The sequence below is a fragment of the Dama dama genome, chromosome 7 (genome assembly GCF_033118175.1).
Source record: "Dama dama isolate Ldn47 chromosome 7, ASM3311817v1, whole genome shotgun sequence".
Lineage (NCBI taxonomy): Eukaryota > Metazoa > Chordata > Mammalia > Artiodactyla > Cervidae > Dama > Dama dama.
The window spans coordinates 2,954,505-2,967,825 of record NC_083687.1 but is presented as its reverse complement, the minus strand read 5'-3'; positions in this window follow the sequence as shown (position 1 = coordinate 2,967,825).

The following is a 13,321-nucleotide window of genomic DNA, read 5'->3' as shown; positions in this document are numbered from 1 at the left end:
TTTCCTGATGTGAATGGAATCTTCTTTTCTCTTACATTTTTCAACTGGTTTTGGCTGATAAATATTAAAAAGCAGTAAATGATGATGATTTGGCCACTTTCCTGTGTTAAGTCATCTCTTTTTCACATTGATTTTGTCATCTGGAACTTTCGGAAAAATGTTGACCACTGCTGGTAATAGGTGGCAGCTTATCCTTTTCCTCACTCAACCTGAATGACACTGTCTTCATCTCTCTGCCCCATACTTCTCCAGGAAAACTGCCGAGACTTGTGGCCTCCCTCAGTGCAGCCTGACACTTCAAAATAAATTTAAAATGGTAGTAAAACAGTGGTAATTAACATGTTTTCCAAGTGTACTTTTGGAACTTGAGTGATGATCATATATGATTTCTCCCTTAACTCCCTAAAGTTATGGATTACATATATATATAACTGTTGTACTATCTTACAGTCCATTTGTAGCATTCTTTTGGCCGTGATGTGTTAACCATTCATTGAACTGCAAGATTTGATTTGCTGTTATTTTCTTGTGGAATTTTGCAACGTTGAGTGATGCTGTTTTATAGTGCTTAGCAAGAAGGGATGGGTGTGTATGTATTCGCATATGTGTCTCTGCTTTGTCAGTGTTTCCAGTCATCTGTTCCTATGAAACAGCCATCCGAACACAATGGCTTTAAACCACACCATTTGATTGACTTTCCCAGCTCTGCAGGTTGACTGGGCTCTACTGGGAGGTTCTGCAGCTCTTGCTTAGGGTCCCTGTTGCAGGTGCATTCCTCTGGTGGCCTGACGGGGATGGCTTGGCCTCTGTTCTCCATGTGGGCCTCTTGCGAGGTTCTCTCCAGTGAGCTGGTTGGGCTTCTTACCTGGCAGCTTGGGACCGTGCAGGGTTAAGAGGGTGGATGTGGGTGCTGCTAATTTTCTGAACGACTAGGCCTGGTAGTGGACGAGCACCATTTTCTGCCAAAATTCAGTCAACTAATACAGTCCTGGGTGCTCAGAGTCAGTGAAGAGGCCACGTGGACCACATAAAGGCAGAACAGCAAGAGGCCGCACAGTCAGATGGGGGTCAGTGTTCTGATGTCAGTTTTTAGTGGTGCAAGTTCCTTCATCTATTTTTCATAGACATGTACCTTTGAAAATGGCATTGATACCTATGTAACTATCTCAGTATAAATCTTCTTTGGAGAGAGATACTTGATGATTTTTTCTTTTCTTTACTTTGGTTTGTAGTAAAACTTTTCTACTTTTTCTTAGGTAAATTTCAGTTAGTCTTTTTTCCTAAGCTTTTTTAAATCTATATTTTGAAATGTATTAAGGCAGTTTTTTTTTTTTTTTTTTGTCATTTCACTACATATGATTATCCCTAATATGTGTCTGTCTTTCCTTTCTCGTCTTAGCCCTATAACTGGAAGAAGCATCTGTATTGATGCTGTATTAATCCTCTAGGATGTAGAGGAGGGAGGTGCTAATTTCACGTGGTCTATTGCTTTTCACAATTGGTGGTATTTTAGGATGAGTTGAATTTATTCTATTTGTGACATTACAAAAACAATGTTTTCATATAGAACAAAATGTAGTAACAAAGAAGGCAGCCATCTGCAAGCCAAAGACAGAGACCTCAGGAAAAACAAACCTGCTAATAAGTTTGATCGCGGATTTCTAGCCTCCAGAATTGTAAGAAAATAAATTACTTTTGTTTCAGTCACCCAGTCTGTAATATTCTGTTTTGGCAACAGCTGCGAACTAATAGAGGACGTTTAGTATCTTTTTTTTGTTTGTTTAATGTATTTACCTAACTGACAGACACTTGAACAGATTCCATCCTTTTGCTGTTACAGACAAAGCTATATGTGTACCCTTGTGGATAAATCATTTTACACATGCACAGCTTTGTGTGTAGGATAATTGTACTTTTGATGGCTTTTGCTGAAATATATAGGAATTATAATTTATACTACACCAGGAGTTAAGAGAGTCACTCCCCCTAACCTTCTTTCCCAAGACTATGTTATTTCCAGTTGGGGCTGTTACGAAAAGATGCCAGGAATGTCGATGTACAAGTCTCTTCTGAGTGTGTATTTCCTTTTCTTTGGCCAAATAACTAGGAGTAAAATGGCTGGGTCTTAATGTAGGTGTGAGTTTAACTTTTGAAGAAACTTCCAAACTCCTCCAAGGTGGTTGTACACTTTGCATTCACACCAGCAGTGTATGAGTTCCAGTTCTGCATCCACTCCAATACTTGGTATGGTTAGCCTTTTAAATTTTACCCATTCTAATGGGTGTGTAGTGCCATCTCACTGAGATTTTAATTTCTATTTTCCTAATGACTTATAAGAGATGGCAATACCCGGCCACCTGATCTACCTCCTGAGAAATCTGCATGCAGGTCAGGAAGCAACACTTAGAACTGGACATGGAACAACAGACTGGTTCCAGATTGGAAAAGGAGTATGTCAAGGCTGTATATTGCCACCCTGCTTTTTTAACCTATATACAGAGTACATCATGAGAAATGCTGGGCTGGATGAAGCACAAGCTGGAATCAAGATTGCTGGGATGAAATACTGAAATATAGAAATATTGATATTTCTATCAATAACCTCAGATATGGAGATGATACCAGCCTCAAGGCAGAAAGTGAAGAAGAACAACAGAGCCTCTTGATGAAAGTGAAAGAGGAGAGTGAAAAATTTGGCTTAAAACTCAATATTCATAAAACTAAGATCATAAATCTATGATCTAAGATCATAAAACTAAGCCATAAATCCATGGCTGATTCATATCAATGTATGATAAAACCCACTGGAAAAAGAAAAATAAAAATAATAAAAAAAAAAACAAAACTAAGATCATGGCATCTGGTCCCATCACTTCATGGCAAATAGATGGGGAAGCAATGGAAACAGTGACGGTGATTTTCTGGGCTCCAAAATCACTGCAGATGTTGACTGAAGCCATGAAATTAAAAGATACTTGTTCCTTGGAAGAAAAGTTATGACCAACCTAGACAGCATATTGAAAAGCAGAGACATTGCTTTGCCAACAAAGGTCCATCTTGTCAAAGCTATGGTTTTTCCAGTAGTCATGTATGGGTGTGAGAGTTAGGGAATAAAAAGAGCTGAGGGCCGAAGAATTGATGCTTTTGAACTGTGATGTTGAAGAAGACTTGAGAGTCCCTTGGTCTGCAAGGAGATCCAACCAGTCCATCCTAAATGAAATCAGCCCTGAATATTCATTGGAAGGACTGATGTTGAAGTTGAAACTCCAATACTTTAGCCACCTGATGCGAAGAACTGACTCATTTGAAAAGACCCTGATGCTGGGAAAGATTGAAGGCATCAGGCGAAGGGGACGACAGAGGATGAGATGGTTGGATGGCATCACCGACTCAATAGACATGAGTTTGTAAAACCTCCAGGGGTTGGTGATGGACAGGGAAGCCTGGTGTGCTGCAGTCCATGGGAATGGAAAGAGTTGGATACAAGTGAGCAACTGAACTGAACTGAACTGATGTTGATATTTTCATAAAAGTTGAAGAACAGTGTAGATGCATAAAAATATATTAATAAAATTATAAAACAGAAACTTTGCTCATAGTGTAGAAAAACTTGATACAGTATTAATAGTTTGTTGTAGGGCTCTCCCTTAGCAGTGACTATCTAGTTAGCTTTCACTTTCTGCCAATCTCATGAACCACACTCTATAAAAATTAAGCTTTAGAGACAAATTAATGACCTAAATTTCTTTTCTGTGATTCTGTGTTTTGACTCACTTGTGTCGTTTATCTTCCAATGACTTTCTAACGTCTAGTTTTACTAAGTACAATTTCTTATATTTTTCCAACTCTGCTTTGTTAGAATCTTCATGCAAGGTTTTCATCTTGGAGAGTTCAGATTCTAAGACTTTAATTCTGAGTTCCATCTGTTGAGATCCTACTTTTATCTAAAGCAAGTTGAAAAAGGTAACATTTTTAAAATAATTATAACCTGGAATATTATAATTTTTCCCTTTAGTGTTGAGTCAGTTTTTCAGAGAGAGATTTTAAAGTGAAAAAAAAAATATATCGGAAATTTAAAATAATTATCGACAATCTGAAGTGAATTAAATCTGAATTATAAAGTTAAAGTGAAATAATTATTATAGTAGTACTTATATACTGACAATTCAAAGAATAAGAGGATCAACTTAAAATTTTAAAAATTGAACAAGACAACTTAAGAATAATTCAAGAGGATGGTACTAGGTCTAACCCACAATATTTTTTTTTATTCCTCATAGACTTGTTTTATACCAATTGATCTTATAAGTAAAAGGATTGTCTTGTGGGAATCATTCTGATAGGTCAATTTAGTGTAAGTGTGATGAAAACTGAAATATCTAAAGGGAGAACAAGTGTCCCCTTCTTTGAAGTCTACAAAACAAACTGCTGTAAGGGAAATAGAGGAAACACATAAGCTGTTTACATCTGGAATGTAATCTGCAGTGAAAGTGAATTCAAGCACATCAAAGATCAATGAATTAACCTGCAAAAATAGTTTGACTTCTTTCTATTTCTCTGCTAGATCCTGTCTCCCTCTTTCCTCAGTCTCCTGTTTATACTGCTCAACTTGACTGTGTTCTATTATATTCTTTTTTCTATATGACTTTTGAGATTCACTACTTCTTGCTCCAACTTCTTTTTCTTCTCTCTAGGTTTTCACATTTCTTTTCCATTCCTTTCATAGATAATAATTCCTATTGAACACTTGATTTTTCTGCATCCAGTGCAGACATTTTGAAAATGCAGTTTCCAGCTCTGCTGGAAGATCATCAGTCTTCAGGAATACAACAATACCAATTGGTAATGAGGAAAGTGGACTGAGCACAGCCTAACTCAAACCCAGGATCAAATAAATATCTATATTGTAGAATGTAGGACCAGGAATTACTCAGAGAATCAAGAAAGATATTCACACCACCAAGAATCACAAAACATATTCTTCACTGTCATCTTTGTCACACAAGGTTTGTACTTGATTTTACACTCTTTCATTGTTCTACAATAATATTTTTCTATCGTTCCTCCATAAAATGACTACAAGTCATGTCTTCGTAGACCGTCTCTTACTCCTTCCCCTCATCTTAATGTCCCAGGGTTTTAAAGAAGTTTGAGGGATGGATACTGTATTCAGTTATCTAGGGCTAAGTTAGTTAATGCCTCCCAAAAGGAGACTGTGATAATAAGACTCTGATTCATAAATCTTATAAATATGGATTCTAATCCCATTAGCCTTTTTCTGAACTACAAAGACTTGTTGCTAATTTGAATGGCATTCCAAGGAGAAATCCCATCTCCTAATAGATTACTGAGATGATCCATACATTTTTCTCAACAGCAGCAGCAACAACAAAAAACGCCTCATTCTTGTCATGCTTTGTTACTGTCCATTTATGCAAGACAAGAGCTGTGCATATCAATAAATATTCCCTATTCAACCAATGTATACTTAGCCGAATTTCTCCCCCATGGCGGGGGGAGTGAGACGGCAGCTTAAAATTAGGGGCTAAACTGTTCCTCAGAGACTAGATAACAGGGGCTGAAGTGAAAAGGCTCAGTGAGAGCTGCACAGTCAAGAAATCTCCATGAAGAAGGAGAGACTCGGTGCCACGTCTCAAATAATGGAGGACTACACAAGAGGACTTGGATTACTGTGATCTGTGATATTGAATGGTTTCCCGTGGAAATGAACAGAGATCACTTTGTCGTTTTTGAGAGTACATCCAAGTACTGCATTTCGGACTCTTTTGTTGACTATGATGGCTATTCCATTTCTTCTGAAGCATTCTTGCCCAGAGTAGTAGACATAATAGTCATCTAAGTGAAATTCACCCATTCTGGTCCATTTTAGTTCACTGATTTGTAAAATATCAATGTTCACGCTTGCCATCTCCTGTTTGACCACTTCTAGCTTGCCTTGGTTCATGGACCTGATACTCCAGGTTCCTATGCAATATTGCTCTTTACAGCGTTGGACTTTACTTCCACCACCAGTCACATCCACAACTGGGTGTTGTTTGTGCTTTGGCTCCATCTCTTCATTCTTTCTGGAGTTACTTCTCCACTCTTCTGCAGTAGCATATTGGGCCCCTACCAACCCGGGGAGTTCATCTTTCAGTGTCCTATCTTTTTGCCTTTTTGTACTGTTCATGGGGTTCTCAAGGCAAGAATACTGAAATGGTTTGCCTTTCCCTTCTCCAGTGGACCACATTTTCGGCGAATGCTCCACCATGACCCGTCCGTCTTAGGTGGCCCTACACGGAGTGACTCATAGTTTCACTGAGTTAGACAAGGCTACGGTCCATGTGATCAGATTGCTTAGTTTCCTGTGATTGTGGTTTTCAGTCTGTCTGCCCTCTGATGGAGAAGGATAGGAGGCTTATGGAAGCTTCATGATGGGGGAGACTGACTGAGGGGGAAACTGGTTCTTGTTCTGATGGCGGGGGTGGGGGGGGGGGCGGGGGAAGGCATGCTCAGTAAATATTTAATCCAATTTTCTGTCAATGGGCGGGGCTGTGTTCCCTGCCTATTATTTGACCTGAGGCCAAATTATGGTAGAGGTAATGAAGATAATGGTGACCTCCTTCAGAAGGTCCCATGGACACACTGCTACACTCAGCGCCCCTACCGTGCAGGCCACCGCCGACCCATGCCTCTGCTGGAGACTCTTGGACACTCACGGGCCTGTCTGGGTCAGTGTCTTGTGGGGTCACTGCTCCTTTCTCCCTGGTCCTGGTGTGCACAAGGTTCTGTTTGTGCCCTCCAAGAGTCTGTTTCCCCAAGCCTATGTAAATTCTCCTGGTTCTGTGGTGGGGTTAATGGCCACCTCCTCCAGGAGGGCTCTTGCCATACCGCAGTCTGCTGCCCCCAGAGCCCATGCCCCTGTGGCAGTCCACTGCTTACCCGTATCCCCACAGGAGACGCTCAGACACAGTTCTGTCTCTGGGTCCATGTGGGGGTCTCTGGGTTCTGGTGTGTACAAGGTATGTGTGAGTCCAATGAGAGTCTCTGGCAGGCATGGGGTTTGATTCTAAAGGTGACTTCGCCCCTCCTGCCCTCTTGCCGGGGCTTCTCCTTTGCCCTTGGACGCGGGGTGTCTCCTCACAGACGTTCCCATTCCACAGAGCCACGTAGCGCAACCAAGAACACTGAAGAGGCTGAAGCAGAACAGTTCTGTGAAGATCTGCAAGACGTTCTAGAACTAACCCCCAGAAAGATGTCCTTTTCATTATAGGGGATGGGAATGCAAAACTAGAAAGTAAAGAAACACCTGGAGTAACAGGCAAATTTGGCCTTGGAGTACAGAATGAACCAGGGAAAAAGCTAATAGAGTTTTGCCAAGAGAATGCACTGCTCATAACAAACACCTTCTTCCAACAACACAAGAGAAGACTCAACACATGGACATCACCAGATGGTCAACACCGAAATCAGATTGATTATTTTCTTTGCAGCCAAAGATGGAGAAGCTCTATACAGTCAGCAAAAACAAGACCAGGAGCTGACTGTGGCTCAGATCATGAACTCCTTATTGCAAATTCAGACGTAAACTGAAGAAAGTAGGTGAAATCACTAGACCATACAGGTATGACCTAAATCAAATCCCTTCTGACTATACAGTGGAAGTGAGAAATAGATTTAAGGGGCTAGATCTGATAGACAGAGAGCCTGAAGATCTATGGACAGAGGTTCATGACATTGCACAGGAGACAGGGATCAAGACCATCCCCATGGAAAAGAAATGCAAAAAGGCAAAATGGTTGTCTGAGGAGGCCTTACAAATAGCTGTGAAAAGAAGAGAAGCAAAAAGCAAAGGAGAAAAGGAAAGATATTCCCATTTGAATGCAGAGTTTCAAAGAATAGCCAGGAGAAATAAGAAAGCCTTCCTCAGTGATCAATGCAAAGAAATAGAGGAACACAACAGAATGGGAAAGACTAGAGATCTCTTCAAGAAAATTAGAGATATCAAGGGAATATTTCAGGCAAAGATGGGTTCGATAAAGGACAGAAATGGTATGGACCTAACAGAAGCAGAAGATATTAAGAAGAGGTGGCAAGAAAACACAGAAGAACTGTACAAAAAAGATCTTCACGACCCAGATAATCCCACTAGTGTGATCCCTCACCTAGAGCCAGACATCCTGGATTGTAAAGTCAATTGGGCCTTAGAAAGCATCACTATGAACAAAGCTAGTGGATGTGATGGAATTCCAGTTGAGCTATTTCACATCCTGAAAGATGATGCTGTGAAAGTGCTGCACTCAATGCCAGCAAATTTGGAAAACTCAGCAGTGGCCACAGGACTGGAAAAGGTCAGTTTTCATTCCAATCCCTAAGAAAGGCAATCCCAAAGAAGGCTCAAACTACCGCACAATTGCACTCATCTCACATACACTAGTAAAATAATGCTCAAAATTCTCAGAGCCAGGCTTCAGCAATCTGTGAACGGTGAACTTCCAGATGTTTAAGCTGGTTTTAGAAAAGGCAGAGGAACCAGAGATCAAATTGCCAATATCCGCTGGATCATTGAAAAAGCAAAAGAGTTTCAGAAATAAACATCTATTTCTGCATTATTGACCACGCCAAAGCCTTTGACTGTGTGGATCACAATAAACTGTGGAAGATTCTGAAAGAAGTGGCAATACCAGACCACCTGAACTGCCTCTTGAGAAACCTGTATGCAGGTCAGGAAGGAACAGTTAAAACTTGACATGGAACAACAGACTGGTTCCAAATAGGAAAAGGAATACTTCAAGGCTGTATATTGTCACCCTGCTTATTTACATTATATGCAGAGTACATCATAAGTAACGCTGGGCTGGAAGAAGCACAAGATGGAATGAAGATTGCCGGGAGAAACATCAATAACCTCAGATATGCAGATGACACCACCCTTATGGCAGAGAGTGAAGAGGAACTGAAAGGCCTCTTGATGAAAGTGAAAGAGGAGAGTTAACACGTTGACTTAAAGCTTAACATTCAGAAAACTAAGATCATGGCATCTGGTCCCATCACCTCATGGGAAATAGATAGGGAGACGGTAGAAAGAGTGTCAGAGTTTGTTTTTTGGGGCTCCAAAATCACTGCGGATGGTGACTGCAGCCATGAAATTAAAAGACCCTTACTCCTTGGAAGGAAAGTTATGGTCACCCTAGACAGCATATCAAAAAGCAGAGACATTACTTTGCCAACAAAGGTCCATCTGGTCAAGGCTATGGTTTTTCCAGTGGTCATGTATGGATGTGAGAGTTGGGCTGTGAAGAAAGCTGAGCACCGAAAAATTGATGCTTTTGAACTGTGGTGTTGGAGAAGACTCTTGAGAGTCCCTTGGACTGCAAGGAGATACAACCAGTCTATCCTAAAGGAGCTCAGTCCTGGGTGTTCACTGGAAGGACTGATGCTGAAGTTGAAACTCCAATACCTTGGCCACCTCATGCTAAGAGTTGACTCATTGGAAAAGACCCTGATGCTGGGAGGGATTGGGGGCAGGAGGAGAAGGGGACGACAGAGAATGAGATGACTGGATGGCATCGCCGACTCCATGGGCATGAGTTTGAGTATACTTCGGGAGTTTGTGATGGACAGGGAGGCCTGGCGTGTTGCGATTCATGAGGTCGTAAAGAGTCGGACACGGCAGAGAGACTGAACTGAACTGAACTGAGTCCTTTCTTGGGTCTGTGTTTTTGTCAATAAATGAATTGTTTTATCGTCAGAACTCTTAAATTTCCAACATTACATTTTCGGGAAGCTTGGGCAATTGGCCAGGGTTGTAACAGTCATCAGCCCGACTAAACTTTATAACGGGTTCCCAAAGACGCAAGGACTTTATAGACATGGTTTGATCCTCTTAATAGACCTATAACACACGAAATATTACTATCTCCACTTTCAGTTCAGTTCAGTTCAATTCCGTTGGTCAGTTGTGTCCGACTCTTTGCAACCCTGTGAACCGCAGCACACCAGGCCTCCCTGTCCATCACCAACTGCCAGAGTTTACCCAAACTCATGTCCAACAAGTCACTGATGCCATCCAACCATCTCATCCTCTTTCGTCCCCTTCTCCTCCTGCCCTCAATCTTTCCCAGCATCAGGGTCTTTTCAAAAGAGTCAGCTCTTCACATCAGGAGACCAAAGTATTGGAGTTTCAGCTTCAGCATCAGTCCTTCCAATGAACACCCAGGACTGAGCTCCTTTAGGATAGACTGGTTGGATCTCCTTGCAGTCCAAGGAACTCTCAAAAGTCTTCTCCAACACCACAGTTCAAAAGCATCAGTTCTTTGTCACTAAGCTTTCTTTATACTCCAACTCTCACATCCGTACATGACCACTGGAAAAACCATAGCCTTGACTAGATGGATCTTTGTTGGCAAAATAATGTGTCTGTTTTTTTAATATGCTGTCTAGTCTGGTCATAACTTTCCTTCCAAGGTGTAAGCTCTTTAAATTTCATGACTGCAATCACCATCTGCAGTGATTTTGGAGCCCAGAAAAATAAAGTCAGCCACTGTTTCCCCATCTATCTGCCATGGAGTGATGGGACCGGATGCCATGATCTTAGTTTTCTGAATGTTGAGCTTTAAGCCAACTTTTTCACTCTCCTCTTTCACTTTCGAGGCTCTTTAGTTCCTGTTCACTTTCTGCCATAAGGGTGGTATCATCTGCATATCTGAGGTTATTGATATTTCTCCCACCAATCTTGATTCCAGCTTGTACTTCATCTGGCCCAGCATTTCTCATGATGTACTCTGCATAGAAGTTAAATAAGCAGTGTGACAATATACAGCCTTGACATACTCCTTTTCCTATTTGGAACCAGTCTGTTGTTCCATGTCCAGTTCTAACTGTTGCTTCCTGACCTGCACACAGGTTCCTCAACACGCAGGTCAGGTGGTCTGGTGTTCCCATCTCTTTCGGGATTTTCCACAGTTTATTGTGATCCACACAGTCGAAGGCTTTGGCATAGTCAATAAAGCAGAAATAGATGTTTTTTTGGCATTCTCTTGATTTTTCAATGATCCAGCTGATGTTGGCAATTTGCTCTCTGGTTCCTCTGCCTTTCCTAAAACCATCTTGAACATCTGGAACTTCATGGTTCATGTATTGCTGAACCTGGCTCTGAGAATTTTGAGCATTATTTTACTAGTGTGTGAGATGAGTACTCTTGTGTGGCAGTTTGAGCTTTCTTTAGCGTTGCCTTTCTTTGGCATTGAGATATTCACTGACAAATTGCTTTTTTGCTGCTGTTGTTAGCATTTTTAATCTCTTATGCTTTTTCTCATTTTCTTACAACAATTTATTTTTAATTTCATACTGGTGTGACCAGAGAAAAATGCTTTATATAATTTTTCTTCTCTAATTTCTTGAGATTTGTTTTGTGACCTAGTATGTGATGTATTCATATGAATGTTTCATGCGCAGTTAAAAAAGAATGTTTATTCTCCTACTTTAGGATACAGTGTCTTGCAGTGATACATGAAGTCCAGTTGCTCTATTGTCTATTGTACCAATGAAAGCCACTGATGCACTTGAGGTGTTGAAGTCCCATATTCTTATTTAATGGGTTGGGCCCAAGTTGGCCCTGTTTCCTTTAAGTGTGTTTTCTCCTGTCCCTTCACCAGGTCCCTTGCCCCTGAGCGGGTGAGACATGCAGCAAGTGGGGCCTTTGGAGGGTCTTCAGTGAAGTCTGCTATGGACAGAGGCCTGAGCTCTCTCTCTGATGCTCTGCATGGGCAGGCACCCATAGTTACTTCTTTCAGTCTGCACAGTTTCAGCCTCAGGTTCAAGACTTCTTTGGTCCTCACAGCTGATCACTGCCCCCATTTTCTGCCCTTCCTGCCCAGTGTGGAGACAAAGGGCTTTAGTGACCTCTCTGCATGTATCTGGGGCAAGATATCATGCAGTGGCTGTTGTCAGAGGTCTGGGCTGCTCCTAATGCCCTGCTGAGTAAGCACCAAGCATTGTGCTCTTTCTGCCGCACCCAGGCTCTACCCCAAAGCCAGGTTACTTCTGCTGCCACAGTCACGTCTTCATGTCTGGTTGTCATTGCTCCAGATTCAATGCGAAACTTTGCCATGGAGTGAGCAGGACCAAAGTGTTTGCTTTTCTAAGGCTAGGACATGTTTTGAGGTAATAATGAGAAAATCAACAGCTGGTAGAACAGAATTCTGTTCGCCTTGCCTCAGGCGCAAGCCAGCACATGCTCTCCCTGTGAAGAAAGTCCAAGTTTCCCACTGCCCATCTATTTGTCCCAGCAGTCCTTCCACCACCCAATGGGCTTGTCTCCCTTGTGTTAGACCCCAATTTGTGGGTCTTAAGAATCCCTCCCAAGGGTAGGTGTCCAGCTGTGTATTTTCCCTTTTCTTCTGAGTGTCCTCCTAAGGTCACAGATGTCAAGAAGATTGCTTTTCATCCCTTCCTACCTGACTACCTGTGCTTCCTTCTGATAGTCTTGATTGTACTGGAATCCTTCATCCAGTTTGCTGTTACCTTTCATTGAGAATTATTCTACATGTAGATTTAGTTTTGTTGTGTTCATAGTGAGTTTCACATCCTCTTATCCTGTCATCTTGACTGATCCTTCTTCATTTTATTCTATAAATCATATTACATCATCTGCAAATAGTGACAGTTTTACTTCTTTATTTCTAGTGGAATGCTTTTATTATTATTATTTTAAATAATTTGTCTGGCTACGACTTCCAACACTTTCTTGAATAAACCAGAAGTGGGCATTTTTATCTTCTTCCTTACATTAGAGTAAAAGCTTTAGTTATTCACCATAACTTTAAGCTTGTCATAAATCACTTTATTTCATATTGGTCTATTCCTGTTCTATCACTTTGTTGGGTTTTTTAGCCATAAATGGATGTTGAATTTTGTCAAATGTTACTAGTACCCAGCCTCTGAGTTCTACGGAAAGGATGTCTGTCAGACCTCAGATGTGTGTTTGATTACAAATTTGTCTTTCAGACTGCATCTTTGATGATTAGCAATAAGTCTCTTTTGTGGATCTTTCTCCTGTCTGGCCTTTCCTGCTGTAGAATTTCCTTTAGCATGTGTTGTAAAGCTAGTTCGGTGGTGCTGAATTCTCTTAGCTTTTGCTTGTCTATGAAACTTTTGATTTCACCATCCAATCTGAATGATATCTTTGCTGGGTAGAGTTCTCTTGTTGTAGGTTTTTCTCTTTCATCATTTTAAATATATCTTGCCACTCTCTTCTGGCCTGCAGAGTTTCTGCCAAAAAGTCAGGTATTAACCTTTTGGGGATTCCTTTGTATGTTAT